Source organism: Scyliorhinus torazame, chromosome 6 (genome assembly GCF_047496885.1).
Source record: "Scyliorhinus torazame isolate Kashiwa2021f chromosome 6, sScyTor2.1, whole genome shotgun sequence".
NCBI lineage: Eukaryota > Metazoa > Chordata > Chondrichthyes > Carcharhiniformes > Scyliorhinidae > Scyliorhinus > Scyliorhinus torazame.
In genome coordinates, this window is record NC_092712.1 from 37,740,515 (window position 1) to 37,767,380 (window position 26,866).

The window sequence follows — 26,866 nt, forward strand, 5'->3', positions numbered from 1 at the left end:
GTGAATGCCAATTCATCTGACCTACTGCATGAGAATGGCAATACATCTGACCTACGGCATGAAAATGCCAATTCATCTGACCTACTGCATGAGAATGGCAATACAGCTGACCTACTGCATGAGAATGCCAATACAGCTGACCTACTGCATGAAAATGCCAATACATCTGACCTACTGCATGAGAATGCTAATACATCTGACCTACTGCATGAGAATGGCAATACATCTGACCTACTGCATGAGAATGCCAATTCATCTGACCTACTGCATGAGAATGCCAATACATCTGACCTACTGCATGAAAATGCCAATTCATCTGACCTACTGCATGAGAATGGCAATACATCTGACCTACTGCATGAGAATGCTAATACATCTGACCTACTGCATGAGAATGCCAATTCATCTGACCTACTGCATGAGAATGCTAATACATCTGACCTACTGCATGAGAATGCCAATTCATCTGACCTACTGCATGAGAATGGCAATACATCTGACCTACTGCATGAGAATGCCAATACATCTGACCTACTGCATGTGAATGCTAATACATCTGACCTCCTGCATGAGAATGGCAATACATCTGACCTACTGCATGAAAATGCCAATTCATCTGACCTACTGCATGAGAATGCCAATTCATCTGACCTACTGCATATGAATGCCAATACATCTGACCTACTGCATGTGAATGCCAATTCATCTGACCTACTGCATGAGAATGGCAATACATCTGACCTACGGCATGAAAATGCCAATTCATCTGACCTACTGCATGAAAATTGCAATACATCTGACCTACTGCACGAAAATGCCAATTCATCTGACCTACTGCATGGAAATTCCAATACATCTGACCTACTACATCAGAATGCCAATACAGCTGACCTACATCATGAAAATTCCAATACATCTGACCTACAGCATGAAAATGCCAATACATCTGACCTACTGCATGTGAATGCTAATACATTTGACCTACTGCATGAGAATGCCAATACATATGACCTCCTGCATGAAAATGCCAATTCATCTGACCTACTGCATGAGAATGCCAATTCATCTGACCTACTGCATGAGAATGCCAATTCATCTGACCTACTGCATGAGAATGGCAATACATCTGACCTACTGCATGAGAATGCCAATACATCTGACCTACTGCATGAGAATGGCAATACATCTGACCTACTGCATGAGAATGGCAATATATCTGACCCACTGCATGTGAATGCTAATACATCTGACCTACTGCATGTGAATGGCAATACATCTGACCTACTGCATGTGAATGCTAATACATCTGACCTACTGCATGTGAATGCCAATACATCTGACCTACTGCATGTGAATGCTAATACATCTGACCTACTGCATGAGAATGGCAAAACATCTGACCTACTGCATGAGAATGGCAATACATCTGACCTACTGCATGAAAATGCCAATTCATCTGACCTACTGCATGAAAATGCCAATACTTCTGACCTACTGCATGAGAATGGCAATACATCTGACCTACTGCATGAGAATGGCAATACATCTGACCTACTGCATGAAAATGCCAATTCATCTGACCTACTGCATGAGAATGCCAATACATCTGACCTACTGCATGAAAATGCAAATTCATCTGACCTACTGCATGAGAATGCCAATACATCTGACCTACTGCATGTGAATGCTAATACATCTGACCTACTGCATGAAAATGCCAATTCATTTGACCTACTGCATGAAAATGCCAATACATCTGACCTACTGCATGAGAATGGCAATACATCTGACCTACTGCATGAGAATGGCAATACATCTGACCTACTGCATGAAAATGCCAATTCATCTGACCTACTGCATGAGGATGCCAATACATCTGACCTACTGCATGAAAATGCCAATTCATCTGACCTACTGCATGAAAATGCCAATACATCTGACCTACTGCATGAGAATGCTAATACATCTGACCTACTGCATGAGAATGCCAATACATCTGACCTACTGCATGTGAATGCTAATACATCTGACCTACTGCATGAGAATGCCAATACATCTGACCTACTGCATGAAAATGCCAATTCATCTGACCTACTGCATGAGAATGGCAATACATCTGACCTACTGCATGAGAATTCTAATACATCTGACCTACTGCATGAGAATGCCAATTCATCTGACCTACTGCATGAGAATGCAAATACATCTGACCTACTGCATGAGAATGCGAATACATCTGACCTACTGCATGAGAATGCCAATTCATCTGAAATACCGCATGAGAATGCTAATACATCTGACCTACTGCATGAGAATGCCAATTCATCTGACCTACTGCATGAGAATGCAAATACATCTGACCTACTGCATGAGAATGCCAATTCATCTGACCTACTGCATGAGATTGCCAATTCATCTGACCTACTGCATGAGAATAGCAATACATCTGACCTACTGCATGAGAATGCCAAGACATCTGACCTACTGCATGAGAATGCTAATACATCTGACCTACTGCATGAGAATGCCAATTCATCTGACCTACTGCATGAGAATGCTAATACATCTGACCTACTGCATGAGAATGACAATACATCTGACCTACTGCATGAGAATGCCAATTCATCTGACCTACTGCATGAGAATGCTAATACATCTGACCTACTGCATGAGAATGGCAATACATTTGACCTACTGCATGAGAATGGCAATACATCTGACCTACTGCATGAGAATGCCAATACATCTGACCTACTGCATGAGAATGCCAATACATCTGACCTACTGCATGAGAATGGCAATACATCTGACCTACTGCATGAGAATGGCAATACATCTGACCTACTGCATGAGAATGCCAATACATCTGACCTACTGCATGAGAATGCTAATACATCTGACCTACTGCATGAGAATGCCAATTCATCTGACCTACTGCATGAGAATGGCAATACATCTGACCTACTGCATGAGAATGCCAATACATCTGACCTACTGCATGTGAATGCTAATACATCTGACCTCCTGCATGAGAATGGCAATACATCTGACCTACTGCATGAAAATGCCAATTCATCTGACCTACTGCATGAGAATGCCAATTCATCTGACCTACTGCATATGAATGCCAATACATCTGACCTACTGCATGTGAATGCCAATTCATCTGACCTACTGCATGAGAATGGCAATACATCTGACCTACGGCATGAAAATGCCAATTCATCTGACCTACTGCATGAGAATGGCAATACAGCTGACCTACTGCATGAGAATGCCAATACAGCTGACCTACTGCATGAAAATGCCAATACATCTGACCTACTGCATGAGATTGCCAATTCATCTGACCTACTGCATGAGAATGCCAATAGAGCTGACCTACTGCATGAAAATGCCAATACATCTGACCTACTGCATGAGAATGCCAATACATCTGACCTACTGCATGAGAATGCCAATACATCTGACCTACTGCATGAGAATGGCAATACATCTGACCTACTGTATGAGAATGGCAATACATCTGACCTACTGCATGAGAATGCCAATACATCTGACCTACTGCATGAGAATGCTAATACATCTGACCTACTGCATGAGAATGCCAATTCATCTGACCTACTGCATGAGAATGGCAATACATCTGACCTACTGCATGAGAATGCCAATACATCTGACCTCCTGCATGAAAATGCCAATTCATCTGACCGACTGCATGTGAATGCTAACACATCTGACCTACTGCATGAGAATGCCAATTCATCTGACCTACTGCATGAGAATGGCAATACATCTGACCTACTGCATGAGAATGCCAATACATCTGACCTACTGCATGAGAATGGCAATACATCTGACCTACTGCATGAGAATGGCAATACATCTGACCTACTGCATGTGAATGCTAATACATCTGACCTACTGCATGAGAATGCCAATACATCTGACCTAATGCATGAGAATGGCAATACATCTGACCTACTGCATGAAAATGCCAATTCATCTGACCTACTGCATGTGAATGCCAATACATCTGACCTACTGCATGTGAATGCTAATACATCTGACCTACTGCATGAGAATGGCAATACATCTGATCTACTGCATGAGAATGGCAATACATCTGACCTACTGCATGAAAATGCCAATTCATCTGACCTACTGCATGAAAATGCCAATAGATCTCACCTACTGCATGAGAATGGCAATACATCTGACCTACTGCATGAAAATGCCAATTCATCTGACCTACTGCATGAAAATGGCAATACATCTGTCCTACTGCATGTGAATGCTAATACATCTGACCTACTGCATGAGAATGCCAATACATCTGACCTACTGCATGTGAATGCTAATACATCTGACCTACTGCATGAGAATGCTAATACATCTGACCTACTGCATGAGAATGCCAATACATCTGACCTACTGCATGAGAATGCTAATACATCTGACCTACTGCATGAGAATGCTAATACATCTGACCTACTGCATGAGAATGCCAATACATCTGACCTACTGCATGTGAATGCTAATACATCTGACCTACTGCATGAGAATGCCAATACATCTGACCTACTGCATGAAAATGCCAATTCATCTGACCTACTGCATGAGAATGGCAATACATCTGACCTACTGCATGAGAATTCTAATACATCTGACCTACTGCATGAGAATGCCAATTCATCTGACCTACTGCATGAGAATGCAAATACATCTGACCTACTGCATGAGAATGCGAATACATCTGACCTACTGCATGAGAATGCCAATTCATCTGAAATACCGCATGAGAATGCTAATACATCTGACCTACTGCATGAGAATGCCAATTCATCTGACCTACTGCATGAGAATGCAAATACATCTGACCTACTGCATGAGAATGCCAATTCATCTGACCTACTGCATGAGATTGCCAATTCATCTGACCTACTGCATGAGAATAGCAATACATCTGACCTACTGCATGAGAATGCCAAGACATCTGACCTACTGCATGAGAATGCTAATACATCTGACCTACTGCATGAGAATGCCAATTCATCTGACCTACTGCATGAGAATGCTAATACATCTGACCTACTGCATGAGAATGACAATACATCTGACCTACTGCATGAGAATGCCAATTCATCTGACCTACTGCATGAGAATGCTAATACATCTGACCTACTGCATGAGAATGGCAATACATTTGACCTACTGCATGAGAATGGCAATACATCTGACCTACTGCATGAGAATGCCAATACATCTGACCTACTGCATGAGAATGCCAATACATCTGACCTACTGCATGAGAATGGCAATACATCTGACCTACTGCATGAGAATGGCAATACATCTGACCTACTGCATGAGAATGCCAATACATCTGACCTACTGCATGAGAATGCTAATACATCTGACCTACTGCATGAGAATGCCAATTCATCTGACCTACTGCATGAGAATGGCAATACATCTGACCTACTGCATGAGAATGCCAATACATCTGACCTACTGCATGTGAATGCTAATACATCTGACCTCCTGCATGAGAATGGCAATACATCTGACCTACTGCATGAAAATGCCAATTCATCTGACCTACTGCATGAGAATGCCAATTCATCTGACCTACTGCATATGAATGCCAATACATCTGACCTACTGCATGTGAATGCCAATTCATCTGACCTACTGCATGAGAATGGCAATACATCTGACCTACGGCATGAAAATGCCAATTCATCTGACCTACTGCATGAGAATGGCAATACAGCTGACCTACTGCATGAGAATGCCAATACAGCTGACCTACTGCATGAAAATGCCAATACATCTGACCTACTGCATGAGATTGCCAATTCATCTGACCTACTGCATGAGAATGCCAATAGAGCTGACCTACTGCATGAAAATGCCAATACATCTGACCTACTGCATGAGAATGCCAATACATCTGACCTACTGCATGAGAATGCCAATACATCTGACCTACTGCATGAGAATGGCAATACATCTGACCTACTGTATGAGAATGGCAATACATCTGACCTACTGCATGAGAATGCCAATACATCTGACCTACTGCATGAGAATGCTAATACATCTGACCTACTGCATGAGAATGCCAATTCATCTGACCTACTGCATGAGAATGGCAATACATCTGACCTACTGCATGAGAATGCCAATACATCTGACCTACTGCATGTGAATGCTAATACATCTGACCTCCTGCATGAGAATGGCAATACATCTGACCTACTGCATGAAAATGCCAATTCATCTGACCTACTGCATGAGAATGCCAATTCATCTGACCTACTGCATATGAATGCCAATACATCTGACCTACTGCATGTGAATGCCAATTCATCTGACCTACTGCATGAGAATGGCAATACATCTGACCTACGGCATGACAATGCCAATTCATCTGACCTACTGCATGAAAATTGCAATACATCTGACCTACTGCACGAAAATGCCAATTCATCTGACCTACTGCATGGAAATTCCAATACATCTGACCTACTACATCAGAATGCCAATACAGCTGACCTACATCATGAAAATTCCAATACATCTGACCTACAGCATGAAAATGCCAATACATCTGACCTACTGCATGTGAATGCTAATACATTTGACCTACTGCATGAGAATGCCAATACATATGACCTCCTGCATGAAAATGCCAATTCATCTGACCTACTGCATGAGAATGCCAATTCATCTGACCTACTGCATGAGAATGCCAATTCATCTGACCTACTGCATGAGAATGGCAATACATCTGACCTACTGCATGAGAATGCCAATACATCTGACCTACTGCATGAGAATGGCAATACATCTGACCTACTGCATGAGAATGGCAATATATCTGACCCACTGCATGTGAATGCTAATACATCTGACCTACTGCATGTGAATGGCAATACATCTGACCTACTGCATGTGAATGCTAATACATCTGACCTACTGCATGTGAATGCCAATACATCTGACCTACTGCATGTGAATGCTAATACATCTGACCTACTGCATGAGAATGGCAAAACATCTGACCTACTGCATGAGAATGGCAATACATCTGACCTACTGCATGAAAATGCCAATTCATCTGACCTACTGCATGAAAATGCCAATACTTCTGACCTACTGCATGAGAATGGCAATACATCTGACCTACTGCATGAGAATGGCAATACATCTGACCTACTGCATGAAAATGCCAATTCATCTGACCTACTGCATGAGAATGCCAATACATCTGACCTACTGCATGAAAATGCAAATTCATCTGACCTACTGCATGAGAATGCCAATACATCTGACCTACTGCATGTGAATGCTAATACATCTGACCTACTGCATGAAAATGCCAATTCATTTGACCTACTGCATGAAAATGCCAATACATCTGACCTACTGCATGAGAATGGCAATACATCTGACCTACTGCATGAGAATGGCAATACATCTGACCTACTGCATGAAAATGCCAATTCATCTGACCTACTGCATGAGGATGCCAATACATCTGACCTACTGCATGAAAATGCCAATTCATCTGACCTACTGCATGAAAATGCCAATACATCTGACCTACTGCATGAGAATGCTAATACATCTGACCTACTGCATGAGAATGGCAATACATCTGACCTACTGCATGAAAATGCCAATTCATCTGACCTACTGCATGAGGATGCCAATACATCTGACCTACTGCATGAAAATGCCAATTCATCTGACCTACTGCATGAAAATGCCAATTCATCTGACCTACTGCATGTGAATGCCAATACATCTGACCTACTGAATGAGAATGCCAATACATCTGACCTACTGCATGTGAATGCCAATACATCTGACCTACTGCATGAGAATGCCAATACATCTGACCTACTGCATGTGAATGCTAATACATCTGACCTACTGCATGAGAATGCCAATTCATCTGACCTACTGCATGTGAATGCCAATACATCTGACCTACTGCATGAGAATGCCAATACATCTGACCTACTGCATGAGAATGCCAATACATCTGACCTACTGCATGGGAATGGCAATACATCTGACCTACTGCATGAAAATGCGAATTCATCTGACCTACTGCATGAGAATGGCAATACATCTGACCTACTGCATGAGAATGCTAATACATCTGACCTACTGCATGAGAATGCCAATTCATCTGACCTACTGCATGAGAATGCTAATACATCTGACCTACTGCATGAGAATGCCAATTCATCTGACCTACTGCATGAGAATGCCAATACATCTGACCTACTGCATGAAAATGCCAATTCATCTGACCTACTGCATGAGAATGGCAATACATCTGACCTACTGCATGAGAATGCTAATACATCTGACCTACTGCATGAGAATGCCAATTCATCTGACCTACTGCATGAGAATGCTAATACATCTGACCTACTGCATGAGAATGCCAATTCATCTGACCTACTGCATGAGAATGCGTATACATCTGACCTACTGCATGAGAATGCCAATTCATCTGACATACTGCATGAGAATGCCAATTCATCTGACCTACTTCATGAGAATGGCAATACATCTGACCTACTGCATGAGAATGCTAATACATCTGACCTACTGCATGAGAATGCCAATTCATCTGACCTACTGCATGAGATTGCCAATTCATTTGACCTACTGCATGAGAATAGCAATACATCTGACCTACTGCATGAGAATGCCAATACATCTGACCTACTGCATGAGAATGCTAATACATCTGACCTACTGCATGAGAATGCCAATTCATCTGACCTACTGCATGAGAATGCTAATACATCTGACCTACTGCATGAGAATGGCAATACATCTGACCTACTGCATGAGAATGCCAATTCATCTGACCTACTGCATGAGAATGCTAATACATCTGACCTACTGCATGAGAATGGCAATACATCTGACCTACTGCATGAGAATGGCAATACATCTGACCTACTGCATGAGAATGCCAATACATCTGACCTACTGCATGAGAATGCCAATTCATCTGATCTACTGCATGAGAATGCCAATTCATCTGACCTACTGCATGAGAATGCCAATACATCTGACCTACTGCATGAGAATGGCAATACATCTGACCTACTGGATGAGAATGGCAATACATCTGACCTACTGCATGAGAATGCCAATACATCTGACCTACTGCATGAGAATGCCAATTCATCTGACCTACTGCATGAGAATGCCAATACATCTGACCTACTGCATGAGAATGCCAATACATCTGACCTACTGCATGAGAATGCCAATACATCTGACCTACTGCATGTGAATGCTAATACATCTGACCTCCTGCATGAGAATGGCAATACATCTGACATACTGCATGTAAATGCCAATTCATCTGACCTACTGCATGAGAATGCCAATTCATCTGACCTACTGCATATGAATGCCAATACATCTGACCTACTGCATGTGAATGCCAATTCATCTGACCTACTGCATGAGAATGGCAACACATCTGACCTACGGCATGACAATGCCAATTCATCTGACCTACTGCATGAGAATGGCAATACAGCTGACCTACTGCATGAGAATGCCAATACAGCTGACCTACTGCATGAAAATGCCAATACATCTGACCTACTGCATGAGATTGCCAATTCATCTGACCTACTGCATGAGAATGGCAATAGAGCTGACCTACTGCATGAAAATGCCAATACATCTGACCTACTGCATGAGAATGACAATGCATCTGACCTACTGCATGCGAATGGCAAGACAGCTGACCTACTGCATGAAAATTCCAATACATCTGATCTACTGCATGAAAATGCCAATTGATCTGACCTACTGCATGAAAATTCCAATACATCTGACCTACTACATCAGAATGCCAATACAGCTGACCTACTGCATGAGAATGCCAATACATCTGACCTAATGCATGAGAATGGCAATACATCTGACCTACTGCATGAGAATGGCAATACATCTGAACTACTGCATGAGAATGGCAATACATCTGACCTACTGCATGAAAATGCCAATTCATCTGACCTACTGCATGAGAATGCCCATACATCTGACCTACTGCATGAGAATGCCAATTCATCTGACCGACTGCATGTGAATGCTAATACATCTGACCTACTGCATGAGAATGCCAATTCATCTGACCTACTGCATGAGAATGGCAATACATCTGACCTACTGCATGAGAATGCCAATACATCTGACCTACTGCATGAGAATGGCAATACATCTGACCTACTGCATGAGAATGGCAATACATCTGACCTACTGCATGTGAATGCTAATACATCTGACCTACTGCATGAGAATGGCAATACATCTGACCTACTGCATGAGAATGGCAATACATCTGACCTACTGCATGAAAATGGCAATTCATCTGACCTACTGCATGTGAATGCCAATACATCTGACCTACTGCATGTGAATGCTAATACATCTGACCTACTGCATGAGAATGGCAATACATCTGACCTACTGCATGAGAATGGCAATACATCTGACCTACTGCATGAAAATGCCAATTCATCTGACCTACTGCATGAAAATTCCAATACATCTGACCTACTGCATGAGAATGGCAATACATCTGACCGACTGCATGAGAATGGCAATACATCTGACCTACTGCATGAAAATGCCAATTCATCTGACCTACTGCATGAGAATGCCAATACATCTGACCTACTGCATGAAAATGCCAATTCATCTGACCTACTGCATGAGAATGCCAATTCATCTGACCTACTGCATGTGAATGCCAATACATCAGACCTACTGCATGAGAATGCCAATTCATCTGACCTACTGCATGTGAATGCCAATACATCTGACCTACTGCATGAGAATGCCAATACATCTGACCTACTGCATGTGAATGCTAATACATCTGACCTACTGCATAAGAATGCCAATACATCTGACCTACTGCATGAAAATGCCAATTCATCTGACCTACTGCATGAGAATGTCAATTCATCTGACCTACTGCATGAGAATGCCAATACATCTGACCTACTGCATGAGAATGGCAATACATCTGACCTACTGGATGAGAATGGCAATACATCTGACCTACTGCATGAGAATGCCAATACATCTGACCTACTGCATGAGAATGCTAATACATCTGACCTACTGCATGAGAATGCCAATTCATCTGACCTACTGCATGAGAATGCCAATACATCTGACCTACTGCATGAGAATGCCAATACATCTGACCTACTGCATGAGAATGCCAATACATCTGACCTACTGCATGTGAATGCTAATACATCTGACCTCCTGCATGAGAATGGCAATACATCTGACCTACTGCATGTAAATGCCAATTCATCTGACCTACTGCATGAGAATGCCAATTCATCTGACCTACTGCATATGAATGCCAATACATCTGACCTACTGCATGTGAATGCCAATTCATCTGACCTACTGCATGAGAATGGCAATACATCTGACCTACGGCATGACAATGCCAATTCATCTGACCTACTGCATGAGAATGGCAATACAGCTGACCTACTGCATGAGAATGCCAATACAGCTGACCTACTGCATGAAAATGCCAATACATCTGACCTACTGCATGAGATTGCCAATTCATCTGACCTACTGCATGAGAATGGCAATAGAGCTGACCTACTGCATGAAAATGCCAATACATCTAACCTACTGCATGAGAATGCCAATTCATCTGACCTACTGCATGCGAATGGCAAGACAGCTGACCTACTGCATGAAAATTCCAACACATCTGACCTACTGCATGAAAATGCCAATTCATCTGACCTACTGCATGAAAATTCCAATACATCTGACCTACTACATCAGAATGCCAATACAGCTGACCTACTGCATGAGAATGCCAATACATCTGACCTAATGCATGAGAATGGCAATACATCTGACCTACTGCATGAGAATGGCAATACATCTGAACTACTGCATGAGAATGGCAATACATCTGACCTACTGCATGAAAATGCCAATTCATCTGACCTACTGCATGAGAATGCCCATACATCTGACCTACTGCATGAGAATGCCAATTCATCTGACCGACTGCATGTGAATGCTAATACATCTGACCTACTGCATGAGAATGCCAATTCATCTGACCTACTGCATGAGAATGGCAATACATCTGACCTACTGCATGAGAATGCCAATACATCTGACCTACTGCATGAGAATGGCAATACATCTGACCTACTGCATGAGAATGGCAATACATCTGACCTACTGCATGTGAATGCTAATACATCTGACCTACTGCATGAGAATGGCAATACATCTGACCTACTGCATGAGAATGGAAATACATCTGACCTACTGCATGAAAATGCCAATTCATCTGACCTACTGCATGTGAATGCCAATACATCTGACCTACTGCATGAGAAGGCTAATACATCTGACTTTCTGCATGAGAATGGCAATACATCTGACCTACTGCATGAGAATGGCAATACATCTGACCTACTGCATGACAATGGCAATACATCTGACCTACTGCATGAGAATGCCAATACATCTGACCTACTGCATGAGAATGCTAATACATCTGACCTACTGCATGAGAATGCCAATTCATCTGACCTACTGCATGAGAATGCCAATACATCTGACCTACTGCATGAGAATGCCAATACATCTGACCTACTGCATGAGAATGCCAATACATCTGACCTACTGCATGTGAATGCTAATACATCTGACCTCCTGCATGAGAATGGCAATACATCTGACCTACTGCATGTAAATGCCAATTCATCTGACCTACTGCATGAGAATGCCAATTCATCTGACCTACTGCATGAGAATGGCAATACATCTGACCTACGGCATGACAATACCAATTCATCTGACCTACTGCATGAGAATGGCAATACAGCTGACCTACTGCATGAGAATGCCAATGCAGCTGACCTACTGCATGAAAATGCCAATACATCTGACCTACTGCATGAGATTGCCAATTCATCTGACCTACTGCATCAGAATGGCAATAGAGCTGACCTCCTGCATGAAAATGCCAATACATCTGACCTACTGCATGAGAATGCCAATTCATCTGACCTACTGCATGCGAATGGCAAGACAGCTGACCTACTGCATGAAAATTCCAATACATCTGACCTACTGCATGAAAATGCCAATTCATCTGACCTACTGCATGTGAATGCCAATTCATCTGACCTACTGCATGAGAATGGCAATACATCTGACCTACGGCATGAAAATGCCAATTCATCTGACCTACTGCATGAGAATGGCAATACAGCTGACCTACTGCATGAGAATGCCAATACAGCTGACCTACTGCATGAAAATGCCAATACATCTGAGCTACTGCATGAGATTGCCAATTCATCTGACCTACTGCATGAGAATGGCAATAGAGCTGACCTACTGCATGAAAATGCCAATACATCTGACCTACTGCATGAGAATGCCAATTCATCTGACCTACTGCATGCGAATGGCAAGACAGCTGACCTGCTGCATGAAAATTCCAATACATCTGACCTACTGCATGAAAATGCCAATTCATCTGACCTACTGCATGGAAATTCCAATACATCTGGCCTACTACATCAGAATGCCAATACAGCTGACCTACATCATGAAAATTCCAATACATCTGACCTACAGCATGAAAATGCCAATACATCTGACCTCCTGCATGTGAATGCTAATACATTTGACCTACTGCATGAGAATGCCAATACATCTGACCTCCTGCATGAAAATGCCAATTCATCTGACCTACTGCATGAGAATGCCAATTCATCTGACCGACTGCATGTGAATGCTAATACATCTGACCTACTGCATGAGAATGCCAATTCATCTGACCTACTGCATGAGAATGGCAATACATCTGACCTACTGCATGAGAATGCCAATACATCTGACCTACTGCATGAGAATGGCAATACATCTGACCTACTGCATGAGAATGGCAATACATCTGACCTACTGCATGTGAATGCTAATACATCTGACCTACTGCATGTGAATGGCAATACATCTGACCTACTGCATGAGAATGGTAATACATTTGACCTACTGCATAAGAATGGCAATACATCTGACCTACTGCATGTGAATGCTAATACATCTGACCTACTGCATGTGAATGCCAATACATCTGACCTACTGCATGTGAATGCTAATACATCTGACCTACTGCATGAGAATGGCAATACATCTGACCTACTGCATGAGAATGGCAATACATCTGACCTACTGCATGAAAATGCCAATTCATCTGACCTACTGCATGAAAATGCCAATACATCTGACCTACTGCATGAGAATGGCAATACATCTGACCTACTGCATGAGAATGGCAATACATCTGACCTACTGCATGAAAATGCCAATTCATCTGACCTACTGCATGAGAATGCCAATATATCTGACCTACTGCATGAAAATGCCAATTCATCTGACCTACTGCATGAGAATGCCAATACATCTGACCTACTGCATGTGAATGCTAATACATCTGACCTACTGCATGAAAATGCCAATTCATTTGACCTACTGCATGAAAATGCCAATACATCTGACCTACTGCATGAGAATGGCAATACATCTGACCTACAGCACGAGAATGGCAATACATCTGACCTACTGCATGAAAATGCCAATTCATCTGACCTACTGCATGAGGATGCCAATACATCTGACCTACTGCATGAAAATGCCAATTCATCTGACCTACTGCATGAAAATGCCAATACATCTGACCTACTGCATGAGAATGCCAATACATCTGACCTACTGCATGAGAATGCTAATACATCTGACCTACTGCATGAGAATGCCAATTCATCTGACCTACTGCATGTGAATGCCAATACATCTGACCTACTGAATGAGAATGCCAATACATCTGACCTACTGCATGTGAATGCCAATATATCTGACCTACTGCATGAGAATGCCAATACATCTGACCTACTGCATGTGAATGCTAATACATCTGACCTACTGCATGAGAATGCCAATTCATCTTACCTACTGCATGTGAATGCCAATACATCTGACCTACTGCATGAGAATGCCAATACATCTGACCTACTGCATGAGAATGCCAATACACCTGACCTACTGCAAGGGAATGGCAATACATCTGACCTACTGCATGAAAATGCCAATTCATCTGACCTACTGCATGAGAATGGCAATACATCTGACCTACTGCATGAGAATGCTAATACATCTGACCTACTGCATGAGAATGCCAATTCATCTGACCTACTGCATGAGAATGCTAATACATCTGACCTACTGCATGAGAATGCCAATTCATCTGACCTACTGCATAAGAATGCCAATACATCTGACCTACTGCATGAAAATGCCAATTCATCTGACCTACTGCATGTTAATGGCAATACATCTGACCTACTGCATGAGAATGCTAATACATCTGACCTACTGCATGAGAATGCCAATTCATCTGACCTACTGCATGAGAATGCTAATACATCTGACCTACTGCATGAGAATGCCAATTCATCTGACCTACTGCATGAGAATGCGTATACATCTGACCTACTGCATGAGAATGCCAATTCATCTGACATACTGCATGAGAATGCCAATTCATCTGACCTACTTCATGAGAATGGCAATACATCTGACCTACTGCATGAGAATGCCAATTCATCTGACCTACAGCATGAGATTGCCAATTCATCTGACCTACTGCATGAGAATAGCAATACATCTTACCTACTGCATGAGAATGCCAATACATCTGACCTACTGCATGAGAATGCTAATACATCTGACCTACTGCATGAGAATGCCAATTCATCTGACCTACTGCATGAGAATGCTAATACATCTGACCTACTGCATGAGAATGGCAATACATCTGACCTACTGCATGAGAATGCCAATTCATCTGACCTACTGCATGAGAATGCTAATACATCTGACCTACTGCATGAGAATGGCAATACATCTGACCTACTGCATGAGAATGGCAATACATCTGACCTACTTCATGAGAATGCCAATACATCTGACCTACTGCATGAGAATGCCAATTCATCTGATCTCCTGCATGAGAATGGCAATACATCTGACCTACTGCATGGGAATGGCAATACATCTGACCTACTGGATGAGAATGGCAATACATCTGACCTACTGCATGAGAATGCCAATACATCTGACCTACTGCATGAGAATGCTAATACATCTGACCTACTGCATGAGAATGCCAATTCATCTGACCTACTGCATGAGAATGACAATACATCTGACCTACTGCATGAGAATGCCAATACATCTGACCTACTGCATGTGAATGCTAATACATCTGACCTCCTGCATGAGAATGGCAATACATCTGACCTACTGCATGTAAATGCCAATTCATCTGACCTACTGCATGAGAATGCCAATTCATCTGACCTACTGCATATGAATGCCAATACATCTGACCTACTGCATGTGAATGCCAATTCATCTGACCTACTGCATGAGAATGGCAATACATCTGACCTACGGCATGACAATGCCAATTCATCTGACCTACTGCATGAGAATGGCAATACAGCTGACCTACTGCATGAGAATGCCAATACAGCTGACCTACTGCATGAAAATGCCAATACATCTGACCTACTGCATGAGATTGCCAATTCATCTGACCTACTGCAGGAGAATGGCAATAGAGCTGACCTACTGCATGAAAATGCCATTACATCTGACCTACTGCATGAGAATGCCAATTCATCTGACCTACTGCATGCGAATGGCAAGTCAGCTGACCTACTGCATGAAAATTCCAATACATCTGACCTACAGCATGAAAATGCCAATTCATCTGACCTACTGCATGAAAATTCCAATACATCTGACCTACTACATCAGAATGCCAATACAGCTGACCTACTGCATTAGAATGCCAATACATCTGACCTAATGCATGAGAATGGCAATACATCTGACCTACTGCATGAGAATGGCAATACATCTGAACTACTGCATGAGAATGGCAATACATCTGACCTACTGCATGAAAATGCCAATTCATCTGACCTACTGCATGAGAATGCCCATACATCTGACCTACTGCATGAGAATGCCAATTCATCTGACCGACTGCATGTGAATGCTAATACATCTGACCTACTGCATGAGAATGCCAATTCATCTGACCTACTGCATGAGAATGGCAATACATCTGACCTACTGCATGAGAATGCCAATACATCTGACCTACTGCATGAGAATGGCAATACATCTGACCTACTGCATGAGAATGGCAATACATCTGACCTACTGCATGTGAATGCTAATACATCTGACCTACTGCATGAGAATGGCAATACATCTGACCTACTGCATGAGAATGGCAATACATCTGACCTACTGCATGAAAATGCCAATTCATCTGACCTACTGCATGTGAATGCCAATACATCTGACCTACTGCATGTGAATGCTAATACATCTGACCTACTGCATGAGAATGGCAATACATCTGACCTACTGCATGAGAATGGCAATACATCTGACCTACTGCATGAAAATGCCAATTCATCTGACCTACTGCATGAAAATTCCAATTCATCTGACCTACTGCATGAGAATGGCAATACATCTGACCTACTGCATGAGAATGGCAATACATCTGACCTACTGCATGAAAATGCCAATTCATCTGACCTACTGCATGAGAATGCCAATACATCTGACCTACTGCATGAAAATGCCAATTCATCTGACCTACTGCATAAGAATGCCAATTCATCTGACCTACTGCATGTGAATGCCAATACATCCGACCTACTGCATGAGAATGCCAATTCATCTGACCTACTGCATGTGAATGCCAATACATCTGACCTACTGCATGAGAATGCCAATACATCTGACCTACTGCATGAGAATGCCAATTCATCTGACCTACTGCATGAGAATGCCAATACATCTGACCTACTGCATGAGAATGGCAATACATCTGACCTACTGCATGAGAATGGCAATACATCTGACCTACTGCATGAGAATGCCAATACATCTGACCTACTGCATGAGAATGCTAATACATCTGACCTACTGCATGAGAATGCCAATTCATCTGATCTACTGCATGAGAATGCCAATTCATCTGACCTACTGCATGAGAATGCCAATACATCTGACCTACTGCATGAGAATGGCAATACATCTGACCTACTGCATGAGAATGGCAATACATCTGACCTACTGCATGAGAATGCCAATACATCTGACCTACTGCATGAGAATGCTAATACATCTGACCTACTGCATGAGAATGCCAATTCATCTGACCTACTGCATGAGAATGCCAATACATCTGACCTACTGCATGAGAATGCCAATATATCTGAACTACTGCATGAGAATGCCAATACATCTGACCTACTGCATGTGAATGCTAATACATCTGACCTCCTGCATGAGAATGGCAATACATCTGACCTACTGCATGTAAATGCCAATTCATCTGACCTACTGCATGAGAATGCCAATTCATCTGACCTACTGCATGAGAATGGCAATACATCTGACCTACGGCATGACAATACCAATTCATCTGACCTACTGCATGAGAATGGCAATACAGCTGACCTACTGCATGAGAATGCCAATGCAGCTGACCTACTGCATGAAAATGCCAATACATCTGACCTACTGCATGAGATTGCCAATTCATCTGACCTACTGCATGAGAATGGCAATAGAGCTGACCTCCTGCATGAAAATGCCAATACATCTGACCTACTGCATGAGAATGCCAATTCATCTGACCTACTGCATGCGAATGGCAAGACAGCTGACCTACTGCATGAAAATTCCAATACATCTGACCTACTGCATGAAAATGCCAATTCATCTGACCTACTGCATGAAAATTCCACTACATCTGACCTACTACATCAGAATGCCAATACAGCTGACCTACTGCATGAGAATGCCAATACATCTGACCTACTGCATGAGAATGGCAATACATCTGACCTACTGCATGAGAATGGCAATACATCTGACCTACTGCATGAAAATGCCAATTCATCTGACCTACTGCATGAGAATGCCAATACATCTGACCTACTGCATGAGAATGCCAATTCATCTAACCGACTGCATGTGAATGCTAATACATCTGACCTACTGCATGAGAATGCCAATTCATCTGACCTACTGCATGAGAATGGCAATACATCTGACCTACTGCATGAGAATGCCAATACATCTGACCTACTGCATGAGAATGGCAATACATCTGACCTACTGCATGAGAATGGCAATACATCTGACCTACTGCATGTGAATGCTAATACATCTGACCTACTGCATGAGAATGGCAATACATCTGACCTACTGCATGAGAATGGCAATACATCTGACCTACTGCATGAAAATGCCAATTCATCTGACCTACTGCATGTGAATGCCAATACATCTGACCTACTGCATGTGAATGCTAATACATCTGACCTACTGCATGAGAATGGCAATACATCTGACCTACTGCATGAGAATGGCAAGACATCTGACCTACTGCATGAAAATGCCAATTCATCTGACCTACTGCATGAAAATGCCAATACATCTCACCTACTGCATGAGAATGGCAATACATCTGACCTACTGCATGAGAATGGCAATACATCTGACCTACTGCATGAGAATGCCAATCCATCTGACCTACTGCATGAGAATGACAATCCACCTGACCTACTGCATGAGAATGGCAGTACATCTGACCTACTGCATGGGAATGGCAATACATCTGACCTACTGCATGAGAATGCCAATACATCTGACCTACTGCATGAGAATGGCAGTACATCTGACCTACTGCATGGGAATGGCAATCCATGTGACCTACTGCATGAGAATGCCAATCCATCTGACCTACTGCATGAGAATGGCAATACATCTGACCTACTGCATGAGAATTCTAATACATCTGACCTACTGCATGAGAATGCCAATACATCTGACCTACTGCGTGAGAATGCCAATACATCTAACCTACTGCATGAGAATGCCAATACATCTGACCTACTGCATGAGAATGCCAATACATCTGACCTACTGCATGGGAATGGCAATACATCTGACCTACTGCATGAGAATGCCAATCCATCTGACCTACTGCATGGGAATGGCAATACATCTGACCTACTGCATGAGAATGCCAATCCATCTGACCTACTGCATGAGAATGCCAATCCATCTGACCTACTGCATGTGAATGCCAATCCATCTGACCTACTGCATGAGAATGCCAATCCATCTGACCTACTGCATGAGAATGCCAATCCATCTGACCTACTGCATGAGAATGCCAATACATCTGACCTACTGCATGGGAATGGCAATACATCTGACCTACTGCATGAGAATGCCAATACATCTGACCTACTGCATGAGAATGACAATCCACCTGACCTACTGCATGAGAATGCCAATCCACCTGACCTACTGCATGAGAATGCCAATACATCTGACCTACTGCATGAGAATGACAATCCACCTGACCTACTGCATGAGAATGCTAATACATCTGACCTACTGCATGAGAATGGCAATACATCAGACCTACTGCATGTGAATGCTAATACATCTGACCTACTGCATGAGAATGGCAATACATCAGACCTACTGCATGGGAATGGCAATACATCTGACCTACTGCATGAGAATGCCAATCCATCTGACCTACTGCATGAGAATGCCAATCCACCTGACCTACTGCATGAGAATGACAATCCACCTGACCTACTGCATGAGAATGCTAATACATCTGACCTACTGCATGAGAATGGCAATACATCTGACCTACTGCATGAGAATGCCAATACATCTGACCTACTGCATGAGAATGCCAATACATCTGACCTACTGCATGAGAATGCCAATACATCTGACCTACCGCATGAGAATGCCAATACATCTGACCTACTGCATGAGAATGACAATACATCTGACCTACCGCATGAGAATGCCAATACATCTGACCTACTGCATGAGAATGCCAATACATCTGACCTACTGCATCAGAATGCCAATACATCTGACCTACCGCATGAGAATGCCAATACATCTGACCTACTGCATGAGAATGCCAATACATCTGACCTACCGCATGAGAATGCCAATACATCTGACCTACTGCATCAGAATGCCAATACATCTGACCTACCGCATGAGAATGCCAATACATCTGACCTACTGCATGAAAATGCCAATACATCTGACCTACTGCATGAGAATGCCAATACATCTGACCTACTGCATGAGAATGCCAATAAAGCTGACCTACTGCATGAGAATGCCAATACATCTGACCTACTGCATGAGAATGCCAATACATCTGACCTACTGCATGAGAATGCCAATACATCTGACCTACCGCATGAGAATGCCAATACATCTGACCTACTGCATGAGAATGACAATCCACCTGACCTACTGCATGAGAATGCCAATACATCTGACCTACTGCATGAGAATGCCAATACATCTGACCTACTGCATGGGAATGGCAATACATCTGACCTACTGCATGAGAATGGCAATACATCTGACCTACTGCATGAGAATGCCAATACATCTGACCTACTGCATGAGAATGGCAATACATCTGACCTACTGCATGAGAATGGCAATATATCTGACCTACTGCATGGGAATGCCAATACATCTGACCTACTGCATGAGAATGGCAATACATCTGACCTACTGCATGAGAATGGCAATATATCTGACCTACTGCATGAGAATGGCAATACACCTGACCTACTGCATGAGAATGGCAATATATCTGACCTACTGCATGAGAATGGCAATTCATCTGACCTACTGCATGAGAATGGCAATACATCTGACCTACTGCATGGGAATGCAAATACATCTGATCTACTGCATGAGAATGGCAATACATCTGACCTACTGCATGGGAATGGCAATACATCTGACCTACTGCATGGGAATGGCAATACATCTGACCTACTGCATGAGAATGCCAATCCATCTGACCTACTGCATGAGAATGACAATCCACCTGACCTACTGCATGAGAATGGCAATACATCTGACCTACTGCATGAGAATGGCAATACATCTGACCTACTGCATGAGAATGCAAATACATCTGACCTACTGCATGAGAATGGCAATACATCTGACCTACTGCATGAGAATGCCAATACATCTGACCTACTGCATGAGAATGGCAATACATCTGACCTACTGCATGAGAATGGCAATACATCTGACCTACTGCATGAGAATGGCAAGACATCTGACCTACTGCATGAAAATGCCAATTCATCTGACCTACTGCATGAAAATGCCAATACATCTCACCTACTGCATGAGAATGGCAATACATCTGACCTACTGCATGAGAATGGCAATACATCTGACCTACTGCATGAGAATGCCAATCCATCTGACCTACTGCATGAGAATGACAATCCACCTGACCTACTGCATGAGAATGGCAGTACATCTGACCTACTGCATGGGAATGGCAATACATCTGACCTACTGCATGAGAATGCCAATACATCTGACCTACTGCATGAGAATGGCAGTACATCTGACCTACTGCATGGGAATGGCAATCCATGTGACCTACTGCATGAGAATGCCAATCCATCTGACCTACTGCATGAGAATGGCAATACATCTGACCTACTGCATGAGAATGGCAATACATCTGACCTACTGCATGAGAATGCCAATCCATCTGACCTACTGCATGAGAATGACAATCCACCTGACCTACTGCATGAGAATGGCAGTACATCTGACCTACTGCATGGGAATGGCAATACATCTGACCTACTGCATGAGAATGCCAATACATCTGACCTACTGCATGAGAATGGCAGTACATCTGACCTACTGCATGGGAATGGCAATCCATGTGACCTACTGCATGAGAATGCCAATCCATCTGACCTACTGCATGAGAATGGCAATACATCTGACCTACTGCATGAGAATTCTAATACATCTGACCTACTGCATGAGAATGCCAATACATCTGACCTACTGCGTGAGAATGCCAATACATCTAACCTACTGCATGAGAATGCCAATACATCTGACCTACTGCATGAGAATGCCAATACATCTGACCTACTGCATGGGAATGGCAATACATCTGACCTACTGCATGAGAATGCCAATCCATCTGACCTACTGCATGGGAATGGCAATACATCTGACCTACTGCATGAGAATGCCAATCCATCTGACCTACTGCATGAGAATGCCAATCCATCTGACCTACTGCATGTGAATGCCAATCCATCTGACCTACTGCATGAGAATGCCAATCCATCTGACCTACTGCATGAGAATGCCAATCCATCTGACCTACTGCATGAGAATGCCAATACATCTGACCTACTGCATGGGAATGGCAATACATCTGACCTACTGCATGAGAATGCCAATACATCTGACCTACTGCATGAGAATGACAATCCACCTGACCTACTGCATGAGAATGCCAATCCACCTGACCTACTGCATGAGAATGCCAATACATCTGACCTACTGCATGAGAATGACAATCCACCTGACCTACTGCATGAGAATGCTAATACATCTGACCTACTGCATGAGAATGGCAATACATCAGACCTACTGCATGTGAATGCTAATACATCTGACCTACTGCATGAGAATGGCAATACATCAGACCTACTGCATGGGAATGGCAATACATCTGACCTACTGCATGAGAATGCCAATCCATCTGACCTACTGCATGAGAATGCCAATCCACCTGACCTACTGCATGAGAATGACAATCCACCTGACCTACTGCATGAGAATGCTAATACATCTGAACTACTGCATGAGAATGGCAATACATCTGACCTACTGCATGAGAATGCCAATACATCTGACCTACTGCATGAGAATGCCAATACATCTGACCTACTGCATGAGAATGCCAATACATCTGACCTACCGCATGAGAATGCCAATACATCTGACCTACTGCATGAGAATGACAATACATCTGACCTACCGCATGAGAATGCCAATACATCTGACCTACTGCATGAGAATGCCAATACATCTGACCTACTGCATCAGAATGCCAATACATCTGACCTACCGCATGAGAATGCCAATACATCTGACCTACTGCATGAGAATGCCAATACATCTGACCTACCGCATGAGAATGCCAATACATCTGACCTACTGCATCAGAATGCCAATACATCTGACCTACCGCATGAGAATGCCAATACATCTGACCTACTGCATGAAAATGCCAATACATCTGACCTACTGCATGAGAATGCCAATACATCTGACCTACTGCATGAGAATGCCAATAAAGCTGACCTACTGCATGAGAATGCCAATACATCTGACCTACTGCATGAGAATGCCAATACATCTGACCTACTGCATGAGAATGCCAATACATCTGACCTACCGCATGAGAATGCCAATACATCTGACCTACTGCATGAGAATGACAATCCACCTGACCTACTGCATGAGAATGCCAATACATCTGACCTACTGCATGAGAATGCCAATACATCTGACCTACTGCATGGGAATGGCAATACATCTGACCTACTGCATGAGAATGGCAATACATCTGACCTACTGCATGAGAATGCCAATACATCTGACCTACTGCATGAGAATGGCAATACATCTGACCTACTGCATGAGAATGGCAATATATCTGACCTACTGCATGGGAATGCCAATACATCTGACCTACTGCATGAGAATGGCAATACATCTGACCTACTGCATGAGAATGGCAATATATCTGACCGACTGCATGAGAATGGCAATACACCTGACCTACTGCATGAGAATGGCAATATATCTGACCTACTGCATGAGAATGGCAATACATCTGACCTACTGCATGAGAATGGCAATACATCTGACCTACTGCATGGGAATGCAAATACATCTGATCTACTGCATGAGAATGGCAATACATCTGACCTACTGCATGGGAATGGCAATACATCTGACCTACTGCATGGGAATGGCAATACATCTGACCTACTGCATGAGAATGCCAATCCATCTGACCTACTGCATGAGAATGACAATCCACCTGACCTACTGCATGAGAATGGCAATACATCTGACCTACTGCATGAGAATGGCAATACATCTGACCTACTGCATGAGAATGCAAATACATCTGACCTACTGCATGAGAATGGCAATACATCTGACCTACTGCATGAGAATGCCAATACATCTGACCTACTGCATGAGAATGGCAATACATCTGACCTACTGCATGAGAATGGCAATACATCTGACCTACTGCATGAGAATGGCAAGACATCTGACCTACTGCATGAAAATGCCAATTCATCTGACCTACTGCATGAAAATGCCAATACATCTCACCTACTGCATGAGAATGGCAATACATCTGACCTACTGCATGAGAATGGCAATACATCTGACCTACTGCATGAGAATGCCAATCCATCTGACCTACTGCATGAGAATGACAATCCACCTGACCTACTGCATGAGAATGGCAGTACATCTGACCTACTGCATGGGAATGGCAATACATCTGACCTACTGCATGAGAATGCCAATACATCTGACCTACTGCATGAGAATGGCAGTACATCTGACCTACTGCATGGGAATGGCAATCCATGTGACCTACTGCATGAGAATGCCAATCCATCTGACCTACTGCATGAGAATGGCAATACATCTGACCTACTGCATGAGAATTCTAATACATCTGACCTACTGCATGAGAATGCCAATACATCTGACCTACTGCGTGAGAATGCCAATACATCTAACCTACTGCATGAGAATGCCAAAACATCTGACCTACTGCATGAGAATGCCAATACATCTGACCTACTGCATGGGAATGGCAATACATCTGACCTACTGCATGAGAATGCCAATCCATCTGACCTACTGCATGGGAATGGCAATACATCTGACCTACTGCATGAGAATGCCAATCCATCTGACCTACTGCATGAGAATGCCAATCCATCTGACCTACTGCATGTGAATGCCAATCCATCTGACCTACTGCATGAGAATGCCAATCCATCTGACCTACTGCATGAGAATGCCAATCCATCTGACCTACTGCATGAGAATGCCAATACATCTGACCTACTGCATGGGAATGGCAATACATCTGACCTACTGCATGAGAATGCCAATCCATCTGACCTACTGCATGAGAATGACAATCCACCTGACCTACTGCATGAGAATGCCAATCCACCTGACCTACTGCATGAGAATGCCAATACATCTGACCTACTGCATGAGAATGACAATCCACCTGACCTACTGCATGAGAATGCTAATACATCTGACCTACTGCATGAGAATGGCAATACATCAGACCTACTGCATGTGAATGCTAATACATCTGACCTACTGCATGAGAATGGCAATACATCAGACCTACTGCATGGGAATGGCAATACATCTGACCTACTGCATGAGAATGCCAATTCATCTGACCTACTGCATGAGAATTCCAATCCACCTGACCTACTGCATGAGAATGACAATCCACCTGACCTACTGCATGAGAATGCTAATACATCTGACCTACTGCATGAGAATGGCAATACATCTGACCTACTGCATGAGAATGCCAATACATCTGACCTACTGCATGAGAATGCCAATACATCTGACCTACTGCATGAGAATGCCAATACATCTGACCTACCGCATGAGAATGCCAATACATCTGACCTACTGCATGAGAATGACAATACAT

At 42.9% G+C, this 26,866-nt stretch overlaps 1 protein-coding gene across 2 annotated transcripts in view; it reads left to right on the plus strand.

Moving 5' to 3' along the window:
• Positions 1–26,866, plus strand: part of LOC140424755 (activin receptor type-2B) — a 771,495-nt gene that overhangs the window by 671,510 nt on the left and 73,119 nt on the right. The gene's annotated exons all lie outside the window — the stretch shown is intronic.